At 36.3% G+C, this 11,631-nt stretch overlaps 1 protein-coding gene across 6 annotated transcripts in view; it reads right to left on the reverse strand.

Moving 5' to 3' along the window:
• The window catches only part of DLG2 (discs large MAGUK scaffold protein 2), a 1,964,578-nt gene that overhangs the window by 719,553 nt on the left and 1,233,394 nt on the right, over positions 1-11,631 (reverse strand). The window lies entirely within an intron of this gene.

Genomic DNA, 11,631 nt, shown 5'->3' on the forward strand with positions numbered 1-11,631 from the left:
CAGAGTTATGTCCCTGGAAGTATCCCTAAAGACCAGCCAGAAGGCTCTTAAGTATAAAATGTAGTCAATTATTTATCTTGAAATATAAAAGCAGTTGGAAGACCTTTTTGTTGCTTTATGTAGTGGAGAAAAGTCACATTTATATTTGCTATTCTAAGTAGACTTTTCATAAGTAATGCCAGGAGAATTGAGCCTTTAAATAATTTTGGGACCAGAGAGTGGTCTGCACAGAATTGGAAGATATTAATTCCAAAGAAATTGGCTGCACGCTTTAACAACAGTAAGGCTAGTATAAAGTACTAATAAATATAGTGACATAATTTGAGTGCTTCTTCACCTAATCAGGAGCCCACACAGTAAAGTGAGGCTCCACTGGCCCCTAGTCTTTGTGGGATTGGTAAACTGGGGATAATGCATATTGAAAGAAAGTGCTGAACACTCAGAAGTTCCAAAGGAATCTGTACTCTAGAGCTAGTTACACAGCCAACAAGGAGGACATTTATCCAAGTATTTCTAAAGGTAAGGGGTAAACTGAGGGCAATACATAATATAATGAATAAATTGTGCTTTTAATTGACATAGAAAATTTAAGGTATACAAAACAAGGTACAAATTATAGCAAACAGTTTGACGACATAAATGAAGGATTTTTGCTATATTATTTTTAGAAGAGCTGCATGATTTGGGTTACCTCGTTTTTCTGCATTTATGTCTTAGCAGTGGCAGATTAGTTCAGGATAATGACCCTGTGGTATGAAAACCTCAAAGGCTGAAAGCTTTCCTCCTCTCTCAATTATTTTTCAATTTTTAATGAAGAAATTGGAAGTAGAATTGATCTTCCAAAATTTCTACCTGGGCTAATTTGTGAGAAGATTATTTTTCCTTAATATCTCATGAGTACATACCATAAGGCTATTGCCATTAGTTTGTTTTTCAATATCAATGCAACCAACCTTCTCTTTTTCTCATTCATGGTCTTCTGTTCAGCTCACACCCACAGTCCCTCCTCTGCCTTCATTCCTGCCCTTATACTCTCCCATCTGCCCTAGCCACATGCTTCTTCCTCATGCATTGTCGACCAGTCAGCCCACAACTTTCAGAAAACATTCCTTCCCTAGTAAATGTTCGGTATTTCTTAGCTAACAACCGGAAAATAAAAGGTTTTTTCTAAGTTACTCTCCAAATTTTCAGCCAATCATTTCTGAATCCCTTGAGCAACTGTTCACCATTCTTCCAGCCCCCAGCTGAATCTTCTGTCCTGCCTTGCATTTCTTCTACCTCTGGTTTGCCAGGTCCCTCCTTGTTTCATCCAAACAACGTTTGTAAAGATCCTCCTTCCCTTACTCTTTAGAAACAGGGTAGATAATCTGCAGTCTACATGCAGAAACTCTACATAAAAAGTGACCTCGGCATCATTCATTCATTCATTCATTCATTCAGTAAACATACTAAGCATCTCTCATGTGTTATACTTTTTATTGAACTATGAACAAATGAATAAATTGGATGTGAATCTCTCTTTAAGGAGCTTAAAGACTAATTGAAGGGATGATACATGGGCATGAAAAACAAAAATACACCTTTGAAAAGGGTTAATGCCATAAAAGAGGTAGTACAAACTATTCAAAAAACAATGAAAAAGGAAAAAGAAAAACATATCCGGGGGGAAATGAGGGCAGCTTCATGGAAGATTTAGTTCTTTGCTAGAGCTTAAGTTGGGGTAAAATGTGGACATGCAGAGATAGAAAGAGGACATTCCTCAGGAAGAAAAAGTAGAACAAGGGCAGAAGGTGGGAAATTAGAGGGCATTGGTAGTTGGCGTGGAAGGAACATGACACTAAGAGATTTTGATGGTAAAATGTATACTGGTACTAAAGCTATTCTTAAATGCAAACTCAGTAGCTTCTTATTCCTAATGCTAACCAATCTTAGATCTAACCAATTTTTAGAGCATCAATATGCATAAATTCAGTGAAACTCTTCTTAAACCTCATGAGGTGGTAAATTAATTCCACAGATTTATCCTTTATCTTTTATCACTTTAAAGAAATATTTAGTTATTTTGAGAGAGAGAGAGAGAGCGAGCACAGGACAGAGACAGAGAGAGAAACCCAAGCAGGCTTGGTGCTGCCAGTACAGAGCCTGATAAAGGGTTCAGGGCTCCATCTCATGAACTATGAGATCATGACCTGAGCCAAAACAAAGAGTAGGATGTTAAACCTGACTGAGCCACCAGGTGCCTCTTCCCCACTTTTTAAATGGGTGCATTGGTATGCTTTTGGAGGTTTTAGGTGGCTCAGTGATTTAGGTCATGTTATTTACTTACTTAATTATTTAGTTTTTATTAAGCACATACATGTTTTATACTCGTGCCCAATAGTCTTTTAGGTTTTTTTTTTTTTAGGAGGGGGGAGGGAGGGAGGATAGGGAGTGGTTGAGGGAGAGGGTGGAAGGGAGGAGTAGAGGGAGTGAAGCCCCATGCTCAGCCAGAGCCCCACACAGGGTTCAATCTCGTGACCCTGAGATCATGACCTGCGCAAAACCGAGAAATCAAGAGTCTGACACTTAACCAGCTGAGTCACTGAGGCACCTCTAGTCTTGTAAATTCTATAATCTATTACCTTCAACATTTGAGTGGAGTACACCATGAATCTTACCTGATCAAATATTTGACTTACTTCAACTTGCTTAGTTATAATAAACTAATATATCAATATATATTGACTAATATATCAATATATAAACTAATATTAATATATATTGAGCTCTACTATATGCTCAGCACAGTGCTGGGAACAAAGAATGCAAAGATAAATATATTGCAATCCTCTGTTTCTTTTCAACTACTTTTCATTGTGCATTTGTCCTGCCCACAAAGATAGAGCACACGTATTTTCATCCTGTTAGCATAATGCCTGATATGTAATGGCTACCAAATTTCTGTTAAACATTCAGCCATTAGGCCATATGTCCATAGTATCTAAATATATTTCTGTGTTATAAATCAGATTGCAGACCTAAGAATGTCAAAAAATACTTTTTGTATGATGGAATTACCATAGTATTATCATGCTCAGGCAATTCTGCATTTGAATGCTTTCTGTTGGTGGTTGGCTTAAATATGACTTCATGGCAATTGTATTTCCAGTAAGAATGGAGTAACAGAGCTTGGATTTATAACCCAGTCTGAAACAACCAAAAAACAGGACAAAATAGTGAAATAATGAATTGTAAATATGGATACTCAAATTAGCCATCTCAGCTTGCACTCTTTACAACCAGAAAAAATATAGCAACAAAATAACAAAAGAAAAAATATAAAAACAACACAACAAAAGAAGCAAAAAAAGGAAATAAACAGGATCAGAAGAGAATGTAAAGAAAATCAATAAAACTAATAGCTTGTTCCTTGATACTGTCAATAAAATTGATAATCTAGCAAGACCAATGAGGGGAAAATGAGGAAAGCAATAAATTATCAAAATAATGAATGAGAGAGGCAGGAGCATCACTATAGTTCTTATAGCTTCCATGAAAGGGTCAATAAGAAAATCTCAAAAAAACTTTATGTCAACAAATTTGACCCCTTAGACAAAGTAGATGAATTTCTCGAGAGATATAAAATACCAATTCTCACTCAAGAGAGGTAAGTCACATAAATAGCTAATCCATATATTTATTAAAGATACTGAGGGGCGTCTAGGTGGCTCAGTTGGTTTAGCATCCAACTTCAGCTTAGGTCATGATCTCAGTGTTTGTGGGCCAATGCCCAATGCATAGGGCTCTGTGCTGTCAACTCAGAGCCTGGAGCCTGCTTCAGATTCTGAGTCTCCCTCTCTTCTGCTCCTCCCTGGCTCGTACTCTGTCTCTCAGAAATGAATAAATGTTAAAAAAATTTTTAAAGATATTGAATTTGTAATTATAAACCTATCACTGAGAAACTCTATACCTAGATGCCTTCACTAAGGAATTCTACCAAGCATTTAAGGAAGAAATAAAAAAGCTATATAAACTCTTTTAGAGAACTAAAGAGGAAAGAATACTCTCCAATTTGTTTTTTGGGGGCCAGATTACCCTAGTACCAAACTTGATGAAAATACTACCAGCAAAGCAAATGCCTATATGCCCTTGTGAATTTATATATGCAAAAATTCTAAATAAACTTTAAGTAAATCGATTCTAACAATATATAAAAATGGTAATTCGTCATGATCAAGTAGGCTTAACTTTTGAAAACAATACAATATAATTCATGATATTAATTTTTCTAATACCACAAAATACAAAAAGAAACACACGATCATCTCAACAGGAGCAAGAAACACCATTTTATAAAATTCAATATCTATTGCTGGCTTAACAAAAACAAAAACAAACATTTAGGACAAGATAAATATGTTTTTTCTTTTCATTTTTTAAATGTTTTTTTAAATTTATTTATTTTGATAGAGAGCACACTAGCCAGTGGGAGAGGGTCAGAGAGAGATGAAAAGTGAAAATCCCAAGCAGACTCCAGGCTGTCAGTGTGAGAGTCTTATACACGGCTCGATCTCACAAACCATGAGATCATGATCTGAGTTTAAGTCAACAGTCAGACGCTTAACCAACTGAGTCACCCAGGTGCCCCAAGGGACTTTTTTTTCTTATCATTTATATTCAGCATTGTCTGGGAAATTCTAGACAGTACAAAAGGTCAAGAAATAAACATTGGAAAGGGAGAAATAAATGTGTCTTTCTTCCCTCATGGCATAACTGTCTATGTAGAAAATTTGATGGAATCTAAAACAAACTTTAGAATTTATAAAAGAGTTTAGCAAGATTGCAGAATATAGGATCAATATACAAAGATCAATTGTATTTCTCTGTATTAGCAATAAATAAATGGGAATTGATATAAAAATATTATTTATAATAAGATAAAATACCAAATGCTTAGGGATAAACTGTATAAAAAATGTGTAAGCCATATGCACTGAAAAACACAAACCTTTCCTGAGAAAAATTAAAGATATATAAGTAGAAAGATATACCATGGAGATATACCATGTTTCTGGATAGGAATACTCAATATTGTTAAGATATAATTTTCTGAAAATTGATTTATAAATTCAATGCAATGTAACCCCAATGAAAACTCTGCATTGTTATTTGTTTGTTTGCTTATTTGTTTGTCCTAGAAAAACTGCTAAGCCAATCCTAAAATTATATAGAAATTCAAAGAATATAGAATAGCGAAAACAACTTTGAGAAGGAAAAATAGAATCGTACAAAAAAAAATACTACCTGTTTTCTAGTCTTATTATAAAGTTAAGGTAATCAAAGCAGTGTGGCATTGGCATAAAGATAAATAAACATACCAAGAGAACAGAATAGGGACTTCAAGAATTGACCCACTCATCTATAGACAATTGATTTTCAATATAAGTGTAAAGGGAATTCAATGTGGAAAAGGTAATCTTTTCAACAAATGATGTTGGATTGACTGGATATACCATGAAAAATAGCAAATTTTGATGTATGCCTCTCTTTACAAATTAACTCAAATTAAATTATAGACCTAAATGTAAAACCTAAATTAAACTAGAAAAAGGAAAAAAAGGAAAAGAAAATCTTTGTGACTTTAGGTTAGATACAAAACAAAAGCATAACCATAAAAGAACAAAATGATAAACTGGACATCATCAAAATTTAAAAGTGTCCATTCTTTGAAAAAGAGTGTGAAGATAATTAAAAGACAAGCCCCAGAATGGAGGCAAAACTTACAAACTATATATCTAATAAAGAATTTGCATCTAAAATACATAAAGAACTCTCAAACTCAATAAGGAAACAAACAATCCAATTAAAAATGGGCATAACATTTTAACAGACACTTCACCCAATGAAAATAAACATATATCAAATAAGTATATAAAAAAAGATGACCAACATCATTATTTAGTAGACAAAGAAAACTAAAAACACAGTAAGACATCACTACATTCCTAGTAGAATGGTTAATATTTAAAAAACAACAGCCTATACGTAGAATTGGTGAAGACGTTGAAGATTGGAACTCTCCTACATTCTTGGTGGGAATGCAAATGGTACAAACTCTGGAAACAATATACTGGTTTCTGCTGTTTTGTTTTGTTTTATGTTAAACATACACCTGCCATATGGTTAAACTATTTTACTCCCAGGTATTTACCCAAGAGAAATGAAAGCATATGCCTATTCAAAGACGTACACAAATATTTATAGCAGCTTTATTAGTAATAGTGAAAACCTGGAACATCAGCAGATGAATGGAAAACAAACTGTGACAGACGAGTGAAAAGAAATAAACTCTTGGTACATACAATGCTTAAATTTCAAAATAATCAAGCTGTATCGAAGAAAACAGAAAGAGTACATATTGTATAATCCCATCTATATAAAATTCTCGAAGATGCAAACTAATCTATAATGACAGAAAGGAAAACCTGGGAATGACGGTAAGGAAGGTTGGGGAGGAAACTGGATGGAGAGATTATAAAGGTATATGAAGAAACTTTTGAGGGTGATATAGATACATTCATTATCTTGAATTAATGGTTTTATAGGTCAAAACTTATCAAATTCTACATCTTAAATATCTTCAGTTCATTGGATTATACCTCATTGAAGCTATTTTTATTTTTATTTTATTTTATGTTTTTTTGTGGGTTTTTTTGAGAGACAGAGAAACACAATGCGAGCAGGGGAGGGTCACAGAGAGAGAGGGAGATGCAGAATCCGAAGCAGGTTTCAGGCTCCAAGCTAGCTGTCAGCACAGAGCCCCATGCGGGGCTCAAACCCACGAACCATGAGATCATGACCTGATCCGAAGCTGGATGCTTAACCGACTGAGCCACCCAGGTGCCCCTGAAGCTATTTTTAAAAAGTTCTCTAAAAGTTCCTAGAAGAACCATCAGAAAGCCTCACTCTCTTGGGTTTTATCCCAAATGGTAAGCAAGCTCTGTCACAATTTAATGTTATAAACTTAGAGTTTGATCCATCTCCCATAGGAGGGGGGAGGATTAGAAGCAATGACTTTCTAGCAGAAAGGGAAACAAAATATACAGATAAATTTAACAAGAGAAAAGTGCTAAAATTTCATATCTAGGGGCCTTACTCTTAGTTAAGATTCTTGCCCTAATTGGCTGTAAGATCTTGGTTCAGTTATTTTGCTTCGACAAGTTTCAATTATTCATCTATAAAATGAAGAGCTTAGATTCAACCATCTCTTGTGTCTTTCAGACTTATAATTCAGTAATCTGTGAATATATTTTAATCCTCAATAATCCGATTTTCCTCTCAAAGTAAGCACTTACAGACATGATCTTAAATTTAGCAAAGATATCCCATGTAATTCTGAATTATGCATTATGTCATGCATGTTGATAATCTCTCTCTAGTAATACAGTAAATTCTCTTGAGGGTAGGATCCTCCATCTTAAATATTCTGTCTTCCCTATCATATTTAAAGTTCAGAGCTTATATAATTATAACAGTGACATTATAACTGATATTAAAATTGTAAGGATAGAAATTTTCTGTTTTACTTCTTTAAAAACTACTATGCCCTGCAGCATGAAGGTGCTGTTCTCAATATACTGATAGAGAAATAGATAGGTCCACAGAGGCTAACATAGCTTGCTTTGCCACTTACAACTTTATTTTATCTACCTGTCTATCTATCCATCCATCCTCTATCTATCATCTCCCTCTCTCTCTATGTTTAATGTTTTTTTTTTATAGAGAGTGCATGAACAGAGGAGGGTCAGAGAGAGAGAGAGAGGGGAAAAGAGATTCACTGACAGTTGAGAGCCTGATGCAAGGCTGAAACTCACAAATCATGTGATCATGACCTGAGCCAAAGTGGGATCCTTAACCCACTGGGCCACCCAGGCACACTAATATTTGTAAAACTCTAGAGCAGAGCCAGGCACACAGTAAGCACTATTAGTATTTGTGAAATTAATCAATTTCATTTTAATTTGTTAACATATTTTATAAGTAAGAACTAATAAGTAGGTAATATGTAAAGTAGATAGTGGGTAATAAGTAAGTAGGTAATAACTAAAATCTATAATAAATTCATATCTTATGTCTCCATTTGACTAGTGATCCAGAAATATTTAGGAAATTGCAGATGGACCTTTCCTGATCACTACCACACCCTACTCTAAAGTATGCATCCTCCTAATGTTCTTTCTCCTTGAACCTTGTTTGTCTTCTTCAAAGTTCCCATTTTAATTTAAAACATATTTACTTATTCACTTTTTATTTCTAGTCTCCTCCACTACATAGTCTCAGAGAAGAAAAGCAATGTACACTCAGCATCAGCACACTGCCTGGGATATGATGGGCTCTTTCAGTGTTTGCTTGATATTATTGTTATTAATGAGGCCTAGAATACATAAAAAGCTTACTAAAACTTTGATAAACTTATGTTAGTATGTTTATTATAGTGTGTGTGTGTGCGTGTGTGTGTGTGTGTGTGTGAATTTTTCAAGATACAGGGTGAATTTGGTCATGGTTCTTATTATCAAAAATTCACATTGGATCCATATTCTCCTATTTAAGAGAGTGGCGTGTCTCTTTTGATGGGGTAAAACCCACGTGACTGGAGCAGGCTAACAGAGGACATGGACTTTTACTGTATGCGGTAGTGCTCCACAAGGCATGAAACGGCTATTGTATATTAAAATTTCTGTGCTATATTTTCAATCAGTCAGTCATACTTCATATGTGCTTAAGAGATGCAAGTCGATAAAGTACTATTGCCTGTTCTCTGAAGAGTCTAGATTCCTAAATCCAGCACTATGAGGGAGAGAAAGAGAGTGATCCCAAGGAAGCTGACTGAAGTAGGCAGAACCCTAGGTCTGCTTTGAACATAGTTCTACCAAACTGTACATCACAGCAACATTAACCCTTAGGGCAGTTAAGGCCAGAGCTAACCTGGATAAAACTAGGAGGCAGATCAAATATATCTTCCTCAAATTCTTCCCCTTCAAAAGCCTTCTGTTTCTCCTTGGACTCTTCTGACAGAAGGAAAGATACAAAAAGTCACTGATAAGACAGTAGTAAGAATCTGGGGCACCTGGGTGGCTCAATCCTTTAAGCATTCGATTTTGGCTCAGGTCATGATCTCAGGGTTTATGACTTCGAGCCCTGCGTCAGGCTCTGTGCTGACAGCTCAGAGCCTGGAGCCTGCTTCAGATTGTATCTCCCTTGCTCTCGGCCCCTCCCCCGCTCACATTCTGTTTCTCTCAAAAATAAACATTAAAAAAAAGAATTTAATATCTGTCCCCTATTTGCTTTCTGGACTCTTTTTGAAGGTATGTGTGATTCTTATTCATTTGTTATCCCCAGGCCCTAGCACACTGCCCAGTATATAGTGAGGATGGGCAAAAGTTTGTTAAACAAATGGATGGATGTGAAAAGTATTGCATTTAATGAAGATAATGACAGAAATTCCTTATATTTACAGACCACATTTTGCTGACAAAGCACATTCACAACTAGGAATTCTCTTCCTTTTTATTCTCACTCTATTCACTTATTTACATACTAAACATCAGGGGTGCCTGGCTAGCTCAGCTGTAGAGCATGCAACTTGATCTCAGGGTGGTGAGTTCAAGTCCCCCCTTGGGCCTTGAGCTTATTAAAACAAGCAAGCAAGCAAACAAACAAACAAACATTAGTAAAACAATGACTTTCTCATTTAATTCTTGGCACAGATTTCTCTCCTGAACTTCATATTTGGCTACCTGCTGGCATCTCCATGCAAGTATCTCACAGACTACTCAGACTTACTGCCTTCAAAATCTGAACTCTTGTTCTCTTTCCTCTCTTTCAAATCTGCTTCAAATGCTCTTTCATTTCCTTATCTAGTAAATCCCAGCTCCTTCCACTTGGTTGTTTAAGCCATATGCCTTCATTGCAGGAACTCCCAATATTGACTTCATCATGAACCTTGGGCTCTGCTCTAACCTTGTCCATCAGCAGTGTCATCTTGTGCCCCTGTCCCCTCTCCATCCAGCAGCCCCACAGGCCTGCTTCCAGTAAGGATGTAGAATATGATGAAGCTTATTTTCATGTCAGTTCCTATGCAAATGCTACTTTGCCTCAAATCTTCTCCCACCTCTTCTCCAGAATTCTCTCCCACTTATCCTTCAAATCTCCGTTTCACTGTGTGCTGTGGGAGGCTTCCGCAGCATCTCTGTCCTCTGCTCACTAGATGCCAGTAGCGCTCCCTTCCCCCGGTTGTAACAACCAAAAAACTACCCAGCCATAGCCATTGCCAGATGTCCCCTGGAGGAATGAAGTCCCATCCAGTTGAGAACCACCACTCTAGACCCTGTCAGAACTCCTGTCACAGCTTTTCATGGAGCCCAGCTGATAAACCTCTTTTTTGTGACTTTTGGACTATTGGTGAACTCCTCATTGGACTGCCCAGCTATAGACAGAAAATAATCCATTTGTTTATCATTGTATCACCTGTATGTACATAATCTCTAGCATGAGATAGGTGTTAGCTGAACATTTATTGAATAAATGAGTGGATAGGATTATCACAAAAACTGCATGGAGTGTGTGTGGCCACAGTGAGTACTCCCATCTTTTTTCCTTATTATGATTAAAAAATTTTTATATTTATTTATTTTTGAGAGACAGAGTGCAAGCAGAGGAAGAAAAGAGAAAAGGAGACACAGAATCTGAAGCAGGCTCAAGGCTCCGAGGAAACATTCAGCACAGAGCCTGATGCAAGGCTCGGACCCATGAACCGTGAGATCGTGACCCGAGCCAAAGTCAGACACTTAACTGACTGCACCACCCAGGCACCCCTGAGCACTCCCATTTCTAAACCAAAGTTACAGATTTAATAATTAAATGATAGGCACGTGAATTGCACCAGGAATAAATGGTAGATGCAAGACATGAACTTCGGTTTTTCCACTCTCAGTTCTTTTTGGCAGTATATATTATTTGATTGCCATTCTCATGTTTTAACCTTCTCAGATTACTTTCTTTCCCTCGCTTCCATGTTTCCCATTACATTTTGTCTTTGCCATCTATGTAAGAGTATTATACTCCTAACTGTATTTCAAGAGCTGAAACGCCCAGGGCCTCACAGTGGCTTCCAATAATTCTGCACTCTGATGCTTTTGAAACCTCACAACATATTAAATATAGGAGGGAGGCAATTAAGCCTTTTCATGTTGTAATCGGAATGCAAGATGGAAAAAAAATCAGTAACTCCCTTGAGTGAATTTGCTTTTATGGTATTCTTAGCCCTGTGGTCCACTCTAGTAAAAACCCTGGAGAGAAGTAATCATATGACACATAAGATAATCTGATTTTAATGTAGGCATTGCAGAACTGCTAACTTGAACATAAAAGAAATTATAAAGATGTCTGACTAAAGTTATTTTCTATTTCTATGCTTCCTAAGTATGGCCGAACAGAAACATCTCTATTAGAAATAGAAAAAAAATATTAATGGCACTTTCTGTATGCCTATTGCACTTCTATTTTCCAAAGTTTTGACATGCAAGATCTATACAGCATAATTACTCATCTTTTTCCAAACAAGTGTTTTGAATGGCCCAAGTGTTTTGATGG

The sequence above is a fragment of the Suricata suricatta genome, chromosome 11 (assembly GCF_006229205.1).
Source record: "Suricata suricatta isolate VVHF042 chromosome 11, meerkat_22Aug2017_6uvM2_HiC, whole genome shotgun sequence".
Classification (NCBI taxonomy): domain Eukaryota; kingdom Metazoa; phylum Chordata; class Mammalia; order Carnivora; family Herpestidae; genus Suricata; species Suricata suricatta.